The sequence below is a fragment of the Sinohyriopsis cumingii genome, chromosome 12 (assembly GCF_028554795.1).
Source record: "Sinohyriopsis cumingii isolate HCF-2022 chromosome 12, ASM2855479v2, whole genome shotgun sequence".
NCBI lineage: Eukaryota > Metazoa > Mollusca > Bivalvia > Unionida > Unionidae > Sinohyriopsis > Sinohyriopsis cumingii.
Genome location: NC_142972.1, coordinates 90352772 through 90375813, shown reverse-complemented (window position 1 = coordinate 90375813; position 23042 = coordinate 90352772). Strand labels below are relative to the sequence as shown.

Below are 23042 nucleotides of genomic sequence, written 5' to 3'. Positions count from 1 at the left end.
ATGCACATACAGTTTCTCCTCTGATAGTCTTATTGTTTTCACTGAATGTTAAAAGTACATCAATATCACTTGCTTCTTTTCTTTCTGCAGGTGTCAGTTTGCATGGTAAGAGATTAGGATTAATCGGTTAGTCATTCTGAAAGAAACAATAGCTTCAATCTCATCCAGATACTCATTCTGATCTAAGTGCACAAGAGAGTGACTTTGACAGACAGATTTTGCTTCTGCAGGAGTTGTTTTATGGTACGTGCTTATCAAAAGCCAAGCCGGTGAAATGATTTTTACCTTGAACTGGATTTTCCACTTTAAATATTTGTTCTATACCTTATCTTATTATTTACTATGATTTTACGAACTCCAGAAAACAGAAGTCAGTTGTAAGTAAATTGGTATCTGAGAAGAAATTTCTCTTTTAAATTGTATTGAGTAATTTGTATATGTATGGTCAATTTAATTGGCTATGTATCAATGAATTTATTTGATATGTCACTCTTTGTAAGTTTTAGGGTCCAGCACATCAGTATATCAATATTTCAGCATTGTCTAATGTTAATAGATTAAACTTTTACTTTTCCAGACTAGCTAGACTTGTGTTGCGATTACCCCACACACACACACACACACAATATACACTGACATAACACTGTTGCTATTAGCATCTCCAGAATGATAATGAAAAGTTAGGAACCACTTCTTTTATATCAGTCTAAGAGTACTTCTAAAGCACATGATTTACTTAAATGTGTGATTTCTTTAAGTTTGCTAGAAGAGTTTAGAGAAACTTTTCACTTCTGTCACTGACACCTAACATAGCATTTCTGTTATTCCCTCCTAAAATTTATAACTTCCAGATCTCTTCTTGACATTCATGAAACATTGTAAAGGAATTTTGATTTTGTACTGATGCTATGGTGGTAAACAAAGACCAAAAGCATTGTAGATTGCAAACAATTTGAAATCTTTCAAGAAATGCAGTCAGTCATAATTCACAATGTAAATAATGCAGTGCTTTTTGCCGCAAAGAGGTAACTTTTTCAAAAGCATAATACCATATTTAGTTTTGTGCACAAAAGGTTTTCCTTTATACTATTGTACTAGATCTTGTCTAAATATGTGATATGTACACAACTTTTGACATAAACCATTTTTAGCCAAATTCCTAATTAAGGAAAATTGATAATTTTTTGATGGTGCAGTCAGCCACATCTGTTATACTTTTTGGTTTCTTTGTGTTTATTTAAATAATTTGTATGCATTAACTTTATTATATCTCCTTCCTTTTTCCATATATCACTTAGTATTGTATGTAATGCTCTTTGGAGAGGGAGGTAACTGTGTTTTGTACCTCCATGTGAGAACTGTTTACATCATGACAAAGTAGCATATTTTGGACTTAACTTACTAAATATGGGAACAAAATGGTAACCATAATGTATTCTCTTGTATCTTCTGTAGCTGTCAAGGTTTTGCACCCCTATTTTTATGAATGTATTCTTTAAAGTAATTTAACACCACAGGAGCAGATAGAATTCAAAGGAATCATACATAAACATACTGTTGTGAATATTGAATGTCACCAGTTGAACGGTCTTAGAAATAATGATGTTTTGGGCTTGTGTTGTTCTTGAAATTGATGTCAGGCATGTACACCTTCCATAGTTGCTCTGCAGTGTGTTGATAGTGAAATACCAATAGCTGGCTAGGAAGAAGAGCTAGCCTCCCATAGCAGTAGACACGTGGGTTCAAGGCAACTAGAGTATCTCTAAAACGGATTGGATGACAACTTTTCTGAATTGCATCAAACTATTTAGTAGACAATGTTTTTCAAAATTTTCATCCAGGAAAGGGCTTGCATTTGCACTGTGAGCACTACATGCTGTCAAAAATGGCATTTAGATGTGAAAAATGCATATATAAAATAGGGGTTGGGGTGCATAAACTTCTTCTGCTATGAACTGCCATTGACTTCTCTGGTCAAATGAATACCATTCTTATGCTTTGTTTTAATATAGGTATCTAAAAATATGGACTTTTTTGACCTCACTTGTGTATTTGATTTTTTATGATTTTTTTATACTAGGTCACTGATAGCGGCATTAAATTTGTACATAAAAACTGGACCCTGCCCCCTTAAGGAAAATTGATCAGTTTTTGATGGTGCAGTCAGCCACATCTATTATACTTTTCTGTTTCTTTGTGTATATTTAAATAATTTTTATGAATTAGCTTTATTATATCTCCTTCCTTTTTCCATGTATTACTTAGTGTTGTATGTAATGCTCTTTGGAGAGGGAGGTAATTGTGTTTTGTACCTCCATGTGAGAACTGTTTACATCATGACAAAGTAGCATTTTTTGGACATAACTTACTAAATATGGGAACAAAATGGTAACCATAATGTATTGTCTTGCATTTTCTGTAGCTGTCAAGGTTTTGCACCCCTATTTTTATGAATACTATTCACATTTCAATACAGACACACCGAAACAATTGCATAGCATGTCAACATGTATTCTTTAAAGTAATTTAACTCCACAGGAGCAGATAGAATTCAAAGGAATCATATATAAACATACTGTTGTGAATATTGAATGTCACCAGTTGAACGGTCTTAGAAATAATGATGCATATGGCATATTACTTGCTATATTTTGGTGAAAAGAATGAAAGTTTTAGCACACTGACATAGTTACTTCTACCTTCATGATCCCACTCTGAAGTTGACATAAGAGATTCATATCTCACACTTGGGTGATAATAGAAAATGTTTCAGTGTTATGTATATATCTTGAAATTTCTCGGTTCAGTTAACAAAGGGGAAAAAACTTAAAATTAAGTGGCAGCTTCATGCATTTGACAATGCACATACAGTTTCTCCTCTGAAAGTTTTATGTTTTCACTGAATGTTAAGAGTACATCAATATTACTGGTTTCTTTTCTTTTTGCAGGTCTCAGTTTGCATGGTTGGAGATTAGGACTAATCGGCTAGTCATGCTGAAAGAAACAATAGCTTCAATCTCATCCAGATACTCATTCTGATCTAAGTGCACAAGAGAGTGACTTTGACAGACAGATTTTGCTTCTGCAGGAGTTGTTTTATGGTACGTGCTTACCAAAAGCCAAGCCAGTGAAATGATTTTTACCTTGAACTGGATTTTCCACTTTAAATATTTGTTCTATACCTTATCTTATTATTTACTATGATTTTGTAAACTCCAGAAAACATTAAAGTCAGTTGTAAGTAAATTGGTGTCTGAGAAGAAATTTCTCTGTTAATATTGTATTGAGTAATTTGTATATGTATAGTCAATTTAATTGGCTATGTATCAATGAATTTATTTGATATGTCACTTTGTAAGTTTTAGGGTCCCACACATCAGTATATCAATATTTCAGCATTGTCTAATGTTAATTGATTAGACTTTGACTTTTCCAAACTAGCTAGACTTGTGTTGCGATTACCCCCCCCCCCAACAATATACACTGACACAACACTGATGTTGCTATTAGCATCTCCAGAATGATAATGAAAAGTTAGGAACCGCTTCTTTTATATCAGTCTAAGAGTACTTCTAAAGCACATGATTTACTTAAATGTGTTATTTCTTTAAGGTTGCAAGAAGAGTTTAGAGAAACTTTTCACTTCTGTCACTGACACCTAACATAGCATTTCTGTTATTCCCTCCTAAAATTTATAACTTCCAGATCTCTTCTTGACATTCATGAAACATTGTAAAGGAATTTTGATTTTGTACTGATGCTATGGTGGTAAACAAAGACCAAAAGCATTGTAGGTTGCAAACAATTTGAAATCTTTCAAGAAATGCAGTCAGTCATAATTCACAATGTAAATAATGCAGTGCTTTTTGCCGCAAAGAGGTAACTTTTTCAAAAGCATAATACCATTTTTAGTTTTGTGCACAAAAAGTTTTCCTTTATGCCATTGTACTAGATCATGCCTAAATATGTGATATGTACACAATTTTTGACATAAACCATTTTTAGCCAAATTCTTAATTAAGGAAAATTGATAATTTTTTGATGGTGCAGTCAGCCACATCTGTTATACTTTTTGGTATCTTTGTGTTTATTTAAATAATTTGTATGCATTAACTTTATTATATCTCCTTCCTTTTTCCATATATCACTTAGTGTTGTACGTAATGCTCTTTGGAGAGGGAGGGAACTGTGTTTTGTACCTCCATGTGAGAACTGTTTACATCATGACAAAGTAGCATATTTTGGACTTAACTTACTAAATATGGGAACAAAATGGTAAGCATAATCTATTGTTTTGCATTTTCTGTAGCTGTCAAGGTTTTGCACCCCTGTTTTTATGAATAATATTCACATTTCAATACAGACACACCGAAACAATTGCATAGCATGTCAACATGTATTCTTTGAAGTAATTTAACTCCACAGGAGCAGATAGAATTCAAAGGAATCATACATAAACATACTGTTGTGAATATTGAATGTCACCAGTTGAACGGTCTTAGAAATAATGATGCATATGGCATATTACTTGCTATATTTTGGTGAAAAGAATGAAAGTTTTAGCACTCTGACATAGTTTCTACCTTCGTGATCCCACTCTGAAGTTGACATAAGAGATTCATATCTCACACTTGGGTGATAATAGAAAATGTTTCAGTGTTATGTATATATCCTGAAATGTCTAGGTTCAGTTAACAAAGGGGGAAAAGCTTAAAATTAAGTGGCAGCTTCATGCATTTGACAATGCACATACAGTTTCTCCTCTGAAAGTCTTATGTTTTCACTGAATGTTAAAAGTACATCAATATCACTGGTTTCTTTTCTTTTTGCAGGTCTCAGTTTGCATGGTAAGAGATTAAGATTAATCGGTTAGTCATGCTGAAAGAAACAATAGCTTCAATCTCATTCTGATCTAAGTGCACAAGAGAGTGACTTTGATGGACAGACTTAGCTTCTGCAGTAGTTGTTTTATGGTACGCGCTTATCAAAAGCCAAGCCAGTGATATGCTTTTTACCTTGAACTGGATTTCTGCTATGAACTGCCTTAACCGTGATAGAATCTGATTGTGAATTTTGCTAGAAATTGTGTTGAAGATCATACATGAGATGATACGTTTTATAGTGATATTATAATTACATACTTGATTTGCTATATAAAAGCTGACCACACAAAAAAATGACCAGTGGGTGGTTCATTAACAAACGCTTACTTCATGGTGAATGTTTCCTATATTTGATATTAATCACGACATGAACATCATCTTGATTCTGTAAACGCAATTCTCTTTTCTCTTTTGATCTGTTAATTAAAATTCTTGTCACTCGCTTTTCTCGACCAGGTGTGTATGACAACGTGAATAACACGTGGATATCTATATCTATATATATATATATATATATATATATATATATATATTCTCTACAGATCTCAATAACACCAATATATGGTTGTGTGCCATTGTATTTCAGCAGTGAAATCGAGGACGACACCCAACAGGGAAGTAACATCGCCAAGGATATCCTTTATCATGCCAAGCTAAGTAACAACATTGCTGATTTCTCACGTAGGTATTATCAGCAGCACTGAAGTTTGCAACGCGTACATCAGATTAATTTATGGCGAAAAATAAGTTTGAGATCGCCAGTGTATATGCGAAGAAGTGTTGGAAACGACTTTGATTCATGCGCCAGAGTGTTATAGATGTTGTTAATGCGTGTGTCCGTTAAACATCATTAGCATATTGGCGCAGTCGTTGTTGTGGATGAATTTCCGGATCCCTGCATACTGCGGAGTTACATAGATGTCATAGGTGTTTCGATTATGCTCAGGGATGATTATATGTAACAATGTCGGCGATGGCTTGGAAAACTTAACCTTGATAAAATCTGATTGTGACTTTTGCTGGAAATTGCAATTCAGGCAAACAGGCTTGTGTGTTGCATTTGATCTGCTCCATAACACAGCAGCGTTGGTGTTTATCACATTCATTCATAAATGTCTCTTATTAGCAACAGGGGACGCCGCTAGAGGGCACTGGCGATCAAGATTAACGTTTTCTCAAAACGTCAACCTCATTACACCCGGTACTTCTTCCGCTTTAATATGTAAAAAGCCGACATTATTGCATCCGAATGTATTCATGGTTGAAAGGTCAAATGTCTATATTTAGCGTATATGACCTTGGACCATTTCTACAACTTCTTCTGCGGAAAAAAACGAAAACCACTTGGCCACTCAGGGCCCCAATTAAATAAGGTCTGTAAAGTATTTCAAAAGTTCATCGATCTTAATCCTCGAGCACGGGATTGTTTCTATCATGGGACTTGGACATCTTATACCTTGAACACGGGATTGTTTAGTATATGGAAATTTGAGCTCCTACTCCTCGAACATGTGATTGTGCTTTGTTTGTATATGAACAAAAGAAGTATCAATAACGATGCATAAATACGTTCAAGTTTAGATATTTCTGTTAAGGTTACTTCTTTCTATTGAAAACATCCAATCCAAATAATAAATGAACAACACCCTATGTTATAGATACGTCCAATGTACTTTACAATCTGTTACCTTTCTTCATTGACTCAACCATTTGTTTTTAGGTGAGAGAAGACTGAATCGATGTGTAAAGGCCGTGTCTATTAATGAGCATAAAATATTGAATGTCTGGAAATGGATATCAAACCTGGTGAAGATATTAACATTTTCCTATTTTAATTTTTACTTCTTCTTTTACTTTTCCTTAAAACAATATTTCAAAATCAATATTTCCTGAAGAAGATCGGTTATAGTAGATTATACAGTACTTCCCATAAGGGTCAGTTATTTTAAGGTATCCCTAACTGTCGTTTATATTATCAAATTTATTATCATTGCACATTCTGCAGCAACACATACATCAACTTGAATCCTAACATTTCAGCTAGTAGAAGCTTTGAAAATGTTGCCGAACTATATTCTCTGAAAATCTTTTCGCCAATGGGAAGCAGAGGCGTAGCTATGATATTTTGCGCCCGGGGACGAACTATATAATTGGCGCCTCAGCCCCCTCCCCGTTTAATCACATTTTTGAATATTACCCTTGTTTACTTATTATAATGTAACGTTGTAAGCCTCATTTTGGCGCCCCTGTACCTTGGCGCCCCGGGACATATGTACCCCCTGCCCCCCCCCCCCAGCTACGCCTCTGATGGGAAGTAGCAATGTTGTCAATTTTTTGCATTTGCATATGTTGATGTCGCTATTATGCTGGGTTCACTGTGTGTTACGGTGTCCATCCATCTATCTATCCCTAGGTGACTTGGTGGAGCAGCTGACACCTCCCAACTCCATGGGAATGGTGTATGGACGGAGGAGGTCAAGGATCATGAGGAAGAAAATAGGTGGATTTATTCCGTCCAATTGTATTTTACCTGCTTGATAAAGAATTGTTGTAATGCACAGACTGGTGGAGAAGAAGGCATTATGACTGATTATTAAATCATGATTTCACATTCCCTCCTTCAGTCATCAATCATAGTTTTTGTGTGGATGTTTGAGTTAGATTTCATCATGTTTTAATGTATTTCTAGCGAAATATGAACATATTTGAAAAAACGATTAGTCCCATCTTTCTTCCCCCCTCCTTTTTGCATCTCTTGTCTCTCACTCACGATCGCATGTAAGTGCTTATATTCATCAGTCTGTTTGTACACCATTGCTATATGCATGTAACCCTCCTTCAGTCATCAATCGTTTTTATTTTTGTGTGGATATTTTACTTAGATTGCATTATGTTTTAATGTATTACAAGCTAAATATGAACACATTTGAAAAACCACCAATCCCATCTCTCTGTCTTATCTGTATCTCCCTTCCCCCTCTCTCTGTATCTCCCTCACTTTCTCTCTCTCTCTGTATATTTATTTATATCTCACTTTCGACTGATGGGTCGAACATAAGTGCTTATATTCTTCAGTTTCATTGTACACCATTGTTATATGCACACAACCGTGAAATAAATAACTAAAATTGAACTTTAAATGTTTCTCTTCTGGTTATGTTTCATGACCACATACTGCGTTCTTTAAGAAAAAGAGCGACCGGGCAATCTATCCATCCAATTTGTCCGTTGTTCCTGTATCATTCCTTCTGTGATTTGAATCTTTCAAGTCAGTTTACATTTTTGTTATGTTGAAAGACTTTCACTTGATGGAATAGGTACTGTGATTGGAAGTACATATATCTTTGGCAAATACACAGAACCCTAGCATAATTACTATGAAGATAATGTTACGATTCTATGGTTTTAAACTAAGTAACAGAAAAGAGACAAAACCAACAAGTTTTGTAAAATTCAACAAATAATTTATTTTCCTACATATAATACAATGTAATTATAAAACAATGACTTAATGTATTGTGAATTAAATCTCAAATATTCCTAAGAGATTTATCACAAGTCCAAATGTATAAAGTTTCAACTGAATTTTAGTGGTATTCCAAACAAGTTCCAGCTTTAAATACATCGGTGTGCCTGTCATCTCGAATATGATAATGTGCCAGTAACCTGTAGTGTAACTATGTACTACCAGTCTTTTGATGTATCCCACTAATATAATCCAAATGTGTCCTTGTCTGAATTTACTATAATTCCAAATAAATGTTCATCTCAAAAAATATTATTAAACATTGCAATTCAGTGAATAACAATTTGAATATATCCAAGTCATACACTGAAAACAACAATCCATATGATTATGCTTCAAATGTTATAGCAAGGCTGAATAATTTGTTTAGTAAATATAATTATAAAAAAACTGACATAAAAGTAGAACCAGGATGAGGGTCACAGATGTTCCGAATTGAGTGCATCACAATACGAAGTCCTATAAAATTTGTATTTTTCTCATATTTTCTGATATTCTCTTACAATGGTGATAGAGTTTCAAAGGCCTCTGTCTGAATCCTTTAATATCTTTTTTATTGTAATTATTACATGGTGGGTAATGTGCCAATACATGCTAAAAGGGATTAGGAGCACAAATGAAGAACATAGAAAAGTAACAAACAAATTGACAATCTTTGGTTTTATTTTAGAAATGGATCATGAACTATTCAAATATTTGCATGACCCATTTAAAGTGCATCTATTAGCACTAGACAAATTAATCCCCCAAGAAGGTGATTTAGCAAAGTTAAAACAAGAAATTAACAGCTGATAACAAAGTTACAAAATCACCAGTCTAATTCCATTGTTCACCCTCATAAATAAAAAATAAGATATGCCATTCATTACCATAACTCAACGTTATATTCAGCATTGGAAACCAGCTTGGGATTGAAAAATTCATCGACTTTACTTTGACAACTGACTTTATGATCCTTCATATATTCCAGTTTGGTCTAATTGCTTATAATTTAATGGACAATCACACAAATGCTGATATCAGATGAAATATTAATGCAATCAAGTCATAAACTGACCTTGATTAAATTATGTGTAACATCACTGAAATGTTAGCTCTGCCATGTTCATAATGATTTTAAACTGGTATATTATTGGCCAATAAAAAGTAAACAGCAGTCTAGCAAATGTTGATCATGGGCATGTACAGTAAATTTGCAATGGAGAACACAAACTCAATATGAAATTATGCTGGAATACCATGAGTAATTAAGACTAATGTTCTGGATCAAATCATTGTACACACTGGATTTTCCATGCATTAGAAATGGGTCACATTTAAATTCCAATTGTCAAAATACAATGTACAAGGATATGCATCTATTCATTATTCTGGATGATGTTACAAATGCGAAAGTCTTGGACTTTGCCTTTCAAGAGTAAAGCTTAAATGGAACAAACAATAAGCTTTGTATTTTAATGATATTACCCATTACAAACAATAGACTTTGTATTTTAATGATATTACCCATTACAAACAACAGACTTTGTATTTTAATGATATTACCCATTACAAACAACAGACTTGTATTTTAATGATATTACCCATTACAAACAATAGACTTTGTATTTTAATGATATTACCCATTACAAACAATAGACTTTGTATTTTAATGATATTGCCCATTACAAACAATAGACTTTGTATTTTAATGATATTACCCATTACAAACAACAGACTTTGTATTTTAATGATATTACCCATTACAGACAATAGACTTTGTATTTTAATGATACCCATTACAAACAATAGACTTTGTATTTTAATGATATAACCCATTACGATTTCTTTCTTATATTTCCGAGGACACCTAAATTTCCCACTGTTAAACCAGGGTTGTGCTGATGTGCTGTTAAACTGTGTAGCAACTACTGCTGTCTAGTTTTGACAAAAATGCTGAATTTGATTTAATACTTGTGGCATAGTAACATGCCCCAACATAAAGCATTGTTTCACTTCACAGAGTCTACAAAAAGTATCAAATGGAAAAGAAAATAAAAAGTTAAAAGTTAAAGTTAAAAAGTTATAAAATGGGAAAGAAACTTGAATGGATGCTCAGGTGCGTGTGTACATGCATATGTGTGTGTGTGTGTGTGTGTGTGTGTCTGCATATATATATATATATATTATAATAACATTGCATAGTTTCTGTTCTGCTGATATGAAGTCAAGGTGGACTACATTCATGATTTAATGATCAAAACAGGCATATAAAACTAGAGATTGATGTTGTTCTATTGTACAGTGTCTCTTTGTAGTTCTAGTAATTATTTTCATATACACAATTTCTACTCCAGCCATATTCTCAAATGAATTTTGAAAACCGTGAAAACCAACTCCATAGTGCATCCAGTAATCATTTCTAGGACTGGCTACACAACTTAATATGTGTTCAAAAGGTCGACTTTATTCATGGGGGGTACTTTTGTCATCCATGCTGCATGTTAGATATTTCATGAGGACCATGCAAGGACACTGCTCAAACATTTTATCACGATTGTATCATACGCATCTTTGTTTGTTTTACTTGCATGTGTCATTGTGGTCTTCTTCTATGGATCAATTCTACTAAACTTCACACTTGAATGGTTTCTCTCCAGTATGTACCTCCATGTGTTTCATCGAATCACAACTCTATCTAAACATTTTATCATAAACACTGCATATAAATGTTTTTTCTCAAGTAAGCATTTTCACATGTATATTTAGACTAGAACTCTGGCTAAACATTATATTACAAACTTTACACTTAAAATGGTTTTTCTCCAGTATGTATCCACATGTGCCTGTTCAAGGTTGTAACCTCGCTGAAAATTTTATTGCAAGTTTCACACTTGAATGTTGTTTCTCAAGTATGTAACCTCTTGTGAGCATTGATGCTAAAACTGTGGCTAAACATTTTGTCATAAACTTCACACTGGAAGAATGTTTTGTCTCCAGTATGTACCCTCCTGTGCTCTTTCACATTAAAACAATAGCTGCACATTTCATAGCAAACTTCACATTTGAATGATCTTTCCCCAATATGTAACCTCGTGTGTTCCTTCAACTTGTAATGCCTACTAAACAGTTTATTGCAAACTTCTCAATTTAATGTTTTTTTCTCCAGTATGTATCTTGAAGTGCACCCAGAACTCATCACTTGCACTAAACATTTTATCACGAACATCACATTTGAATGGTTTTCCTCAAAAATTTGTTCTCATCTACTTCTTGAATGTGTCATTTATCTCTAAACAGTTTATCACAAAATTCACAAATGAATGTTGTTTACTCCAGTATGTATCTACATGCAGGCATTCAAATCTGAGCTCCTACTAAACATTTTAGTACATACTTCACACCAGTAGTTACCCTCATATGGAATATCATTGTGGAACGTTACATCACAAACTTCACACTGAATGGCTTTTCATAACCACGTAATCTCTTGTGCCCTTTTAAGCCAGAAATGATTTAATTAAAAACTTCAGACAAGAATGTCGTTTCAGCTGCGTGTACCTGTAGGTGCTCCTTCAGGTCTGAACTTTTGGAGCACATTTTATTACGAACTTCACACCTGACTGGTTTTTCTCCGGAATATATCTTTCTGATCACATTGAATTCAGATTCGTTGCAGGTTGGACTGTAGAGATTTAACCTGAAATAAATTGATGAAGCGGTTTACACATGGTCCATCCTATGACCAATGAGTGTAAAGGAATCACCTCGTAAAGTTTTCCAATACATAAAGGCCGGCTCTAAAGCCAGAGAATTTACACTCAAAACGTACCCAAGTCTAAAGGGCTCATGGTCGTTCCGTACCCAAGTCGATTCGTACCCAAATTAGTCGTTTCGTACCCAAAACAATGGTCGCTTCGTACCCATGGTGCTGGTCGTTTCGTGCCCCTTTAAAAGCAGGCGACAAAAATTGAAATTAACACCAGTATTGGGTCTTGGAGAAGAGAAAGTTACACAAACGACACTACTGTATCTGCATTCAGCCCCATTATCAAAGATCGCCAAATGTATAGTTGTTTTGAGGGGATAACCATTTGTAATTTATCGGACACGTTAGTCATTACTAAATAATACCAAGAAATATGACAAGTAATTGTTAATTGGAACTATAAAAAAATAATGGACTTATCCAGTTATTTAAACCTGGCCAACGTTTATTTTTTTTCATACTGGCAATGTGAATATTTTTATAATTCCGTTTTGTATATAGATGCTATTATACAATGAAAACAATACAATTACTGTAATTATCTGTGTTTGGTAAATTTTTTGCCCGGATATGCTTTGTTTAAGTTAGGAAAAGGGAGCTGTAAATATGAAAATACTTGTACACTTGTAAATTAATTGATGCGAAAGGACAAGCACCTCGGGTACGAAACGACCAGCACCTTGGGTACGAAACGACCAATTTCCACTGGGTACGAAACGACTTGGGTACGGAACGACCAGGTACCAGTCTAAAGCTACCTTGACCGGCGAAAGGTACCAAGGTCAAAACGTACCTATCAATGCAATTTGCAATATATCATAATAGTAACATTTCTACGCAAATGCGGTTAAGATAAACGTAATTTAATTAATTTCGTTATTAGGTTTGTGTGAGTATATCACTTTCAAGTAGCATGAAAGGTAAATAAATTATGTTATTCGTCCTGAAAGGAACTTTTTTATTTTTTATTTATTGAATCTATGAAAAGGAAATTATGCATTTTAATTATGATATTTATTTGATTTATAAATGTTTTTACATTAAAATGTGTGGATTATTTAGTTTGTCTTTTTATGAGTTTAGTTTTATACATATTTAAATAATTCAGATTAATCACAAGAGCGGTCAGTTTCGTTTTGGCGTGCCATCTTCCTTACGGAGAATGATATAACCACTCTATCCTGAGTTTAGAATTTATTTTCAGGTCAGTAAATCGTGTTCATAATTATTTGCTCGTAAATGTTCGTGAGTATTCGGCTTTCTGAGGTTGAAAGTACTTTAGTAGGTTGTGAGTTCTCTTATTATCATTATTATTATTATTATTATTATTATTATTATTTTAACCAGAAGTAGGTTTTATTTGTGTCAGAGGTCATAAATGTGGGAGCAACAGGGTTAACGTACATAATTTTTTTATAATAAAAAATCACACTATAAGTGCGGAGTGACCCCACGTTTGATGTGTTTTACTTGTTAACTGCTTCATGACGAGGACACCGACAAAAACAATACTCGTGTATTCAGCGCCTTTGTGTCGGACACAATTGGGTCGGCTGAATGTTTGACTTCCTTTAAATATTATTACTTTGTAGGACAGCGTATACACGAGTTTGCTGGACTGTAACCCTCTGGAAAGTTCCATTTGTTGATAGGGGTCGCCGGATGATAGTTTTATAACACTGACTTTAAACAGTTACTCGCATTAAGGTCAGTAACATAGATTCCATTGTTGTGGTGTGTAATTTATTAATGTGATAACATATGAAGAAATCATTTCCGATTAAATCCGAGATGTTAAGAACAAAAAGTTCGGCTTGTTACCTGTATTATACGTGAAACCTAACCAAACCCAGATAAGAAGACTTCGAGACTGGCCAAGAGATATTTAGTCGTCTGTAACATTCTTCTGCAAGTCAAAGCGGATTAACGGAAAAAAAATGGCTTATACGGATTACAAACCATCTCACGAATATTTGAGTTTCAGCGACAGCATTTCACAATCAAGTAAGTTTTTATGATCAGAGGCGACCTTGATTGGACCTAAGGGGTGTCCATTTAGTACGTAAGCATGGAGGAGGGTTTAACCCAAATGCATACGCTTGCTTATTTTGTGTGTGTGTGTTTGTGTGTGTGGGTCTACTGACACATGTGGGTGGGGGTGAAACGTCGATAATAATTTGTCTAATACGCCACCAGTTCGACTGGGTTCAGTCGGCGTTTAAATTTTAGCGGACACTAGTCAAACTTTTTCAAGTTACGCAGCTTATTTCTTTGATGTAGCCAGACATTCAGTGTCGGTTGACTGTTTTATGAAACACATTAATATTATTAATCCTTGATCGTTTCTGCGTGGATTAAATATATGCCGTTGGTGTGTGTCTGCGTGTGTGTGTGTACATCAAGCTTAAGTACCCAGGTGGGGTGGGAGGGTAAAAAAAGTGGAGAGGTAAAGTTTTGCCAGAATTGAGCCTACTTACTAAATGGATGGCCACTAAGCGGGGCACATTCCAAAGTTTTTGTATGGAATACAAATTTTAAAACACGTGAGGTAAGTGCGGACAAAGGCAGCATGTCGTTATGTAGATTATCTTCGGATTCCACGTACATATGCAGTCCACTGTAATTCTAATTATACCTTGCAAGTAGAGTATTATGCCGATAAATCAGCTCTTCACCGAGTTATCGTCCACAAGTATCAACAAAGATTGGGGGGGTGGGGTGGATTTATCGGACTAGTAGAGTATAAACTTACCTATCTGGGTATTTTATTGAACTGGTTCGGTGGATAGGGATCTCGGCACTCCGTTTGAGATCGGGAGAATTTTCTGAATATATTGGCAAAATAGACACAACAAAGGATGGATAATAACTTCATGGTCAACGGAAAGATTGAATTAAGAAATAAAGCAAGGCAGGGCTTTACAGTAATTTCACGCATTCGGTTTACATATTGAGCGCTATTTTTTTAAAAAGAAATTTTGCTCGATTATTACGTTATTTATCGCTCTTCTCAGAATTACCCTGCTCCAAAATTAAGTGAAAATATTACAAATCTAAATAACTACAGATTCAAATAATAATAATAATATCCATACAGTAATTATTATTATTATTATTATTATTATTATTATTTATGTCGTGCCTAAGGAACAGACGTAGAATTATATCATTTACTGTTTGTTTTTCTTCATGGACCTTTTTAAAATTTCATTTCATTATGTAGAATGCAGTCTAAAATAAAAGCAGTTTCCTCTGACCCTTCCCTCCCCATTTTTGATGTTTGGACATTTATGTTGGGGTGTAGTGACCCCACACGCCAACATAAACATCCAAAAATTACAAGAACAAAACAACAAAAAATAGATTGGGAAATTTCTGAGGATGCTCGGACTGTCTGAAATCGCTGCTTTTGAATGTGCTTGATTTCTATTTAGGGTGGCATGTAAGATCCCGCGAGCTTTGATTAACATTTAAAAATACGCAATGTAGATTAACAATTGACTTAACGTTTTAAAATCCGCTATCTAGGTGGTATTATTATCACTATTATTTATTATTATTAGTGGTTGTAGTATTGAAATGCAACAGAAATCGTTCCTAAAATTTATACAAGAAAGCTAAATTAGTATATAAATAATAATTATTATTAATATATTTGATTTCAAAATCTTGATTAATTTCTTGATTGTAAAATTATTATATATGTTGACCATTATTCGATATATATATTTATTTTCTAATTGCACTGTTTTTAAAATATCGTTTTATGATTTTAATTTTAATTTGTAATTACGTTTTTTCGACGTCTAAAATAATAATAATAATAATAATAATAATAATTTATGTAATTAAATACTACTAAAGTGTGAATTTGAAATATTCCGACTACATTATGAAATTTTTGGCATATAATAAATTGGACAAAATAAAAACTGAAGAAAAAAAAAATCATTATTATTATTAATGTCTTGTCTCCTTGAACAAACAGCAATTTTTTTTTTTTTGTGTTTTTGGGGGGATTGGAATTTTTTATTTCATTTTATTATGAATGATGTCTGAAATGTAAGCCGAGTTTTCTCTGACCCTTCCCAACCCATTTTTGGTATTTGGACAAGTTGGGGTGTAGGGACCTCACATCCTAACATAAATGGCCAAATATAAAACAAACAAAAACTCTGGCCATCTAAAATGGAAGTTTCTATACTGTTGAATTTGTTTAATTTATATTTTGATGGCATTTTGGATTCCACAAGAGTGGATTAACATTTAAAAATGAGCAATATAGATTAACAGTAGGATCAGATTAAAAAAATCCACAATTTAGGTATTATTATTATTATTGGTTGTAGTATTGGAATGCAACATAAATCGTTCCTAAAAATTTAGATAAGCAAGCTAAATTTGTATATAATTTAATAATTATTAAAATAATCATTTCAAAATCTTGCTATAATTTATTTATTGTAAAATCATTATACATGTTGACCATTATATATGACACTGTGTTGGGTAATTCTGCGCATCGGTTAATTTTCCGCAATGATACGTTCATTCTGTAAACACTGGATCATGTGTTGTTTGTGGTCGAAAATCCAATTTGTATCAAGAAAGAACGAGAGTCCTTTAATTAAGGAAAGTGATACTCATAAACTACAAGAATGGCCCACATTTGTACTTTAAATGCATATGAAAATGTGGTTTCAAAATGTCAGCGTGAAAACCCACTCCATGACCTTGAACTTGTATCCCAGAAAAATCTATTTAATATTTATCTTCTAAAATCATACAAATAAACATAATATTTAGGAGATGGAAATGGTTACCATAGAAACATATTGCATATTAATCCAAGTTTCTATTTTTGCAAGTTGTCCCACGTATTTTATCATCCGTTATAACATGTCAGCTTGCCACTATTATGGGATTCTCAACATTATTTTGTGGCCTATAGTCTGTTTCTAAATTCTTTAGTGTTTTTTTTTTCCTTATAAAAGAGAAGTTATAAACACATTACATCCTGTTCATTGTTGTTTCTCTTTCATGTAATAGCTAATTTTGTTTTATAAAATGTTGAACTTTTATTAATTTTTAACAAAGTCGGTTTAGTTCACTTAATATCTCTTGCCATTTAGTGGCATTGTTAGTTTGAAATTTTAAAAGCCATCTATAAACCTGACCTAATTACTCGACTGAAATGATGACAGAAAGAGTACAAAGTAATGTAAGTAAATGGCTACCGAATTGACATTTTCAGTGCAAGCATGAAAGATTAAATTGTGGTGGATTTGTAAAGTTTGATTTTCATCTCTTAAATTTACTTCAGGTAATGCTTTGTACATATCTGGCCACAATGGGAACAAAATGGATTTTGCATTATTGCATGTAGATTTTGTTTTCACAATAGGCCTAAATATTGCGTAAAGAGTTAATGATGATTAACGCAGTATTAAAGAGAACTTGTTGAGAGTCAGTATCTTCATTTAAACTTTCCGTAAATCCTCTAAAAGCTTGAGTTAAACTTTCCATAAGTCCTCTAAAAGCTTGATTTCTTAATAGAGACTTTATTATATGCTTATACAAATAACAAAGCTGTTTAAAGTCAGCATTATATTTTGTGCTCTAGAATGGTTATTAAATTAAGTACATTAAAAAATGACGACAAGCGCTCTATTTCTAGTGACATTGATCAGCTTTGCAAATTGAGGGCCAAATGAGCTCACAGTTGTTTGCAATTAAAGACGTACTAATGAAACAAAGTATTACACAGACAGAGACTCTCTTATCGATGCCTCGTTCATTCATATGTGTATGATTGATAGGTGAATTGTAAAAAAAAAAAACTGTATAAATCTCCGTAAACAGATGAATTGATGGTGATGATTAGTTTAATTATGCAATGCCCACCACCTCAAAATATGCATGTTTCCTATTCCTATTGCACTCTTTGTGTGTGTGAATGTGTGTGTGATTTGGATATTTCACGGAGCTTTAACAATTTTTTAGCCACATTGCTATGATGACTGCAGTATACCAATTTGTAGTGATGCATAGCACTGGGGCATCATGCCGCAGACATGTAGCATGATGTCCCCACCCAGTCACATTATGCTGACACCAGGCTGACCAGTCCTAACACTAACCTCTTAATGCTGCACGCCAAGTGAGGCAGCTGGTAGCAACATTTTGTCAGTCTTTGGTATGATTTGGTCAGGGTTCAAACCCACAACCTCTTGCATTTGAGGTGGACTCTAAACCACTAGGCCAGTGGAGAGGTTACACTGGTTTCAAAATTAGGGTACAGTGTACTAACATTAGTATATATAATGTACAAAGTGCTCCAAGTACTGGGCAAAACCGGTTAAATTAGATGCAGAACTCGAATTTCAGGAATTGTGGAGGGGGGCTTGTTAGGGTCGGCAACGAAAAACGGACCAAAAATTTATTTTTCAGAGGAGCGCCTTATAGGAGCATTAGTTGAACAGTTGTTTCTTTTAACTTGAAGAAAACATTATGTTCATCATTCTTAAAATCTTTAACTGCGATAATGCCACTATTTTTTGTGCTGTTTGAGTATCAAACTAGATGACACAGACTGGTCTAGACTTGTGACTGGGACCAACGACAAAAGTATAATGGTCAGGCTAAAGAAAACAAAAAAGGCACTTTTTCCTCCAGGGAAAAAACTTAAAAAAAAAAAGAAAAATATGAAATGCATGTTTTCTTATTTTGAGGGGGCGTCTCAAAGCCGTTATGATAATATTTTCATGAAAATGCTAGGCAAAACCTCAGACCATATATATATATATAGAGAGAGAGGGAGAGGGAGAGGAAAATGTTTTTTAATGCATTTGCCATGCTTTCACAATTTTTATCAGTGTTAGGCAATAAATTGCTTCCTATTGCACTTTTTCTAAGATTAGGGTAGGTAGGTATTTTTTTAATTAAAAAAGTATATATAATTTATTATCATTATTAATATTTATCACATAGTCTGTACACTTTGCCTATAGTGTGTGCAGTTTAATATTTTTGATATTATACATGTGAACATATCACTTTATGCGATTCTGATTGGTCCAAATAAGCCCTTGAAATTATTGTGCAGTATTCTCTTTACTGTTTGGCTGAGATCGTGGGAAAGCTTTTTTAACTCCGCCTGCTGGAATATTTTGTTTTCATTGAATATTTTCGGCCTTGATATATTGAATTGACTCACAAAAGGGAATTGGGGAGAAATGGTCTCATCTGTTTCAATATTGCCAATTTATCCCCCACAGGGGTTTGTTATTTCATGTCTAACATATCATAACACGAAAAATGGCATAAACCCCAAGACAAGAATAATGATAAGTAAAACTACCGGTATTGCTTGGATGATAATGAGGGTCGGGATGGATGGCTGGGTATAGCTGTAGCATGGAACGCACCCTATATACAAGCTTGGTTCAAACATGAACTTACAGAAGTAAATAAACTCACCTTTGTTCACAGAAGACTGTAGATATAAACCATTTTCCCCAACCGACAAACTTTGTCCAACCACAGTATATTTATGCGGTAAATATGTGGTGCAATTCCAACTCAGAGATTTGTTTATGTCTTCTGTATAGTCTACTGTTCCAAATCAAATACTGCAAATATCCAGTCACAAATACATTACAGTAAATATGTGTATTTCTGCATTCAGTAATCTTCTTTTCAAAAAAATATCGTAACAATGTAATGTTCAGTTCTGAAATTTCAACATACAGTAGGCATTGTGCACAAACAATAGATATTGTAAAAGCTGAATTATATTAAAAAAATCTTCTGGCAGTTTTTGTTTAGTTTCCTTTTCCTGTTATTGATTCTCTCTCTCTCTCTCTCTCTCTCTCTATATATATATATATATATATATTATATGATTTTTTAAAACTCTATTTATATTTTCTTTCTACCATGGGGATACAGTACTTGGTTTGGTGTTGAGAGACAGGGTTTGGTTGACCAACTGGGAGCAAGCATATTTATTTGTTTGGCCTTGTGGGTAAAAATACAGTTTTTCACTCTTGATTGTTGTGTGTATTTAATTTATATTGCATTTAACTTTTATCCATGGTTGTAAGTTGTGAACAGTGTTTACATAGCAAGAGTTCAAGGTCAGTCTTCTATACAGTCGGACTGTTATTTCATTAGAAATCTTCACATTCTTTTATGTTTGAACATGAAATTTTTTAAAATGTATAAAGAAATAGAATGACAAATGTGGGTGTTTTATTTAACGAGAACACAGAAAGCAGCAGGGAGGGCGAATCTCACAAGTTTTTAGGCAAAAAAAACCCTTCCATCAATAATTTTCACAACCCTAACTCTTATTTTGACAAACAAACCCGTTATTTTGGCACCCATGACACACAGGGTGTCTCTTTGGCAAATAACGGGTTTAAACGTGTAATCTGATCTTGGAAATGTTATTGCTGCGTCGGTTACGTAATAAAACCAACTCGGGGTGGCGCCCTCCCTGCTGCTCTTAACAAAATAACGTATCAGTGGAATTAAAAATTTGGGTTAACAATAATGGCCAACATCGGAGAAGCACATTCCGCTAAACTAGCTCGAGAGCGATTAGAAGCAATAAAAAAATTTCTTCCTGTTCGTGATAGTGTCAGAGAAAAATTACAAGCACGGCAGCTAGCACAAGTTGAATTTGCAACAGGTACAGAACAATTATTTAAACCCGTTACAACAGCCACTGAAAAAGCTGCGGTGGCCACTGAGCGAGCTTTACTGGGAGAACCCAAGACTTTTGAAGAGGTGGCGGATGTTGCAGAACGGGAGCGGAGGCTGCGAGAACAAGAAGAACAACGAAAACAAGGTATTCTTCCAACGATAAAACAAACTGCTGCGCGGACTGAAAAAATTGCTAGAAGAACCAAACAAATAAAAAAGATTTTACGAGATCCAACAACTCAACCTCCATCCGCCGTCGGAGAAATACTTGAAGGTATTGGGGAAATTTGTACTGAACTCGCGTCCAAACCAATAGCGGAAAATACTGGACTGATTGCAAAATTTAGAGAAGGGTTTGTTGAAGATATCAGAAATACTCCAAGAAGAGAATTGCCCAGAAAAATATTAATTGGTATGTTTTATAAACCTAGTATATTAAGACACGGTTCTGAAACCGTGAATGATGATAATTTTATCAAATGGATATATCGCATATATAAAAACAAAAAACAAGCCAGAGACGATGATTTAGAATACAGAGGTCTCCTTGAAGAAGTAAGAGAAGCTTATAACAAACAGGTAAAACAACTAGAATCCTCCCAGCAGAAATCTTCTACACCTTTACAACAACAACGGCGGAGGATAGCAGATACTGACCTAGTCCCATTAAGTGAATATGAGGTTGCATCTGAACAAGGTCCACGTGGTCAAAAATCCAAGCCAACTAGGTCGCCGATAATTGGTTTAACAACGTCTCCTGAAGGTTTACCGCAAGATGTTTTAGCCCCAAGAATTGCAGAACAACAACCAAAAACCGGATCTGGTCTAGCTGTTTGCCCTGATAATGTTATCGATGATGTATCGCGGCTAGAAGTTCTCATCGGAGGAAAACGTGCCGGAAATAACTCTCCGGAAATAATTAATGAAGCTGCTGATATCTGTCAGCGACTATTTCGCGGCGGCATCATGGATTCTCACATCTATCGAGAACTTATTAACGAACTCGCAGACGGTTATTACAGCGACTAATAATTTTAGTTAGAGAAACAATAATTAAATAAAATGATACTACACGATTCTTTTCGCAGACCAAGAATGGTTAGAGTAGTAAACTCACGATTACCAGTATACGAGGTTGTTTACGGAGATGGAGTCGGTGATGTTGTCAGAGATTTAGTCACAAGGATTGCTCCAAAGGCAGGACCGTTAGCAAAACAATTCGCAATGAAAGCTGTTGATGTTGTCAAGGATAAATCCATTGGCGCTGTTGGTAATCTTGCCGGGAAAGCATTTCAATCAATCAAAGATAGAATAGCACAACTGATACGAAGAAAACCACGTGTGGTTCAACCGCCAGTAAAACTACCATCCACCGAAGCTATGCCGGCAAATGTTAGTAGCGTAGTAAATAAGGCTGTAAATCAGAAATTAACTGAGCTCGCAACAACGGGAATTACCTCCAAAGCGCTGCAAGATAATTTAACCGCTAATTTGATAGCCGGTAGTGGTTTCCGACGATGACAACATTTTTTATTTAGACCGTTGTATTCATAATAAAATGTTTGCACACAAATCCAATGACGGGTTTGATATGTCCAAACCAATACTTAGGGATGATTCTTTACGTGATTTTCAATATTATTCTTATGATGCTCGTACTCCTGATCAGCGTGGGCGAGTTGAACTGCAAGTCCAGGATACAAATAGATATTTCTTACCCGCTGAGGCTTTTATAGAAGTCGAAGGTAGATTAACAAAAAATGATAACACCCTTTATAACGCAGCTGATAAAGTTGGTTTTGTTAACAACGGCATCATGGCGTTATTTAAGAGCGCCATATACATGATAGATGGAAAAGAAATTGAAACAATTCATGATAATATCGACGTTGCCACAACAATTATCGGTTTGGCAAGATATTCTGATGATTATACTAGATCAGCTGGACCGTCAATGATGTTTGCAAAGGATGCCCAGGATATTGCTGATCAAACTCCTTATATTTTTAGACAACCACGCAACAATCTTGGAGCCGCTGATGCTGATGTTGAAGATTTATATTTTCCAAACCCGAATCTTAATCTAGGATTTGCAGCACGTAAAGCCATGTTAAATGGTGATGGTCAGTTCTCATGTGTGATTCCGCTGTCTCATATATTTGGATTTTGCAGAGAT

At 34.4% G+C, this 23042-nt stretch overlaps 1 long non-coding RNA gene across 7 annotated transcripts; it reads left to right on the top strand.

Moving 5' to 3' along the window:
• Position 1: 1 nt before the first annotated feature.
• On the top strand, positions 2-8023 carry LOC149786951 (uncharacterized). Of its 7 annotated transcripts, XR_016425045.1 has the most exons (7): positions 2-243; positions 2949-3101; positions 4153-4275; positions 4833-4847; positions 5470-5564; positions 6604-6689; positions 7297-8023. It is a non-coding gene; the product is annotated as an uncharacterized LOC149786951 (long non-coding RNA). The 7 variants fall into 7 exon arrangements; XR_016425044.1 differs by lacking the exon at positions 6604-6689; XR_016425043.1 differs by having other exon boundaries at positions 6604-8023.
• The last annotated feature ends 15019 nt before the right edge of the window (positions 8024-23042 follow it).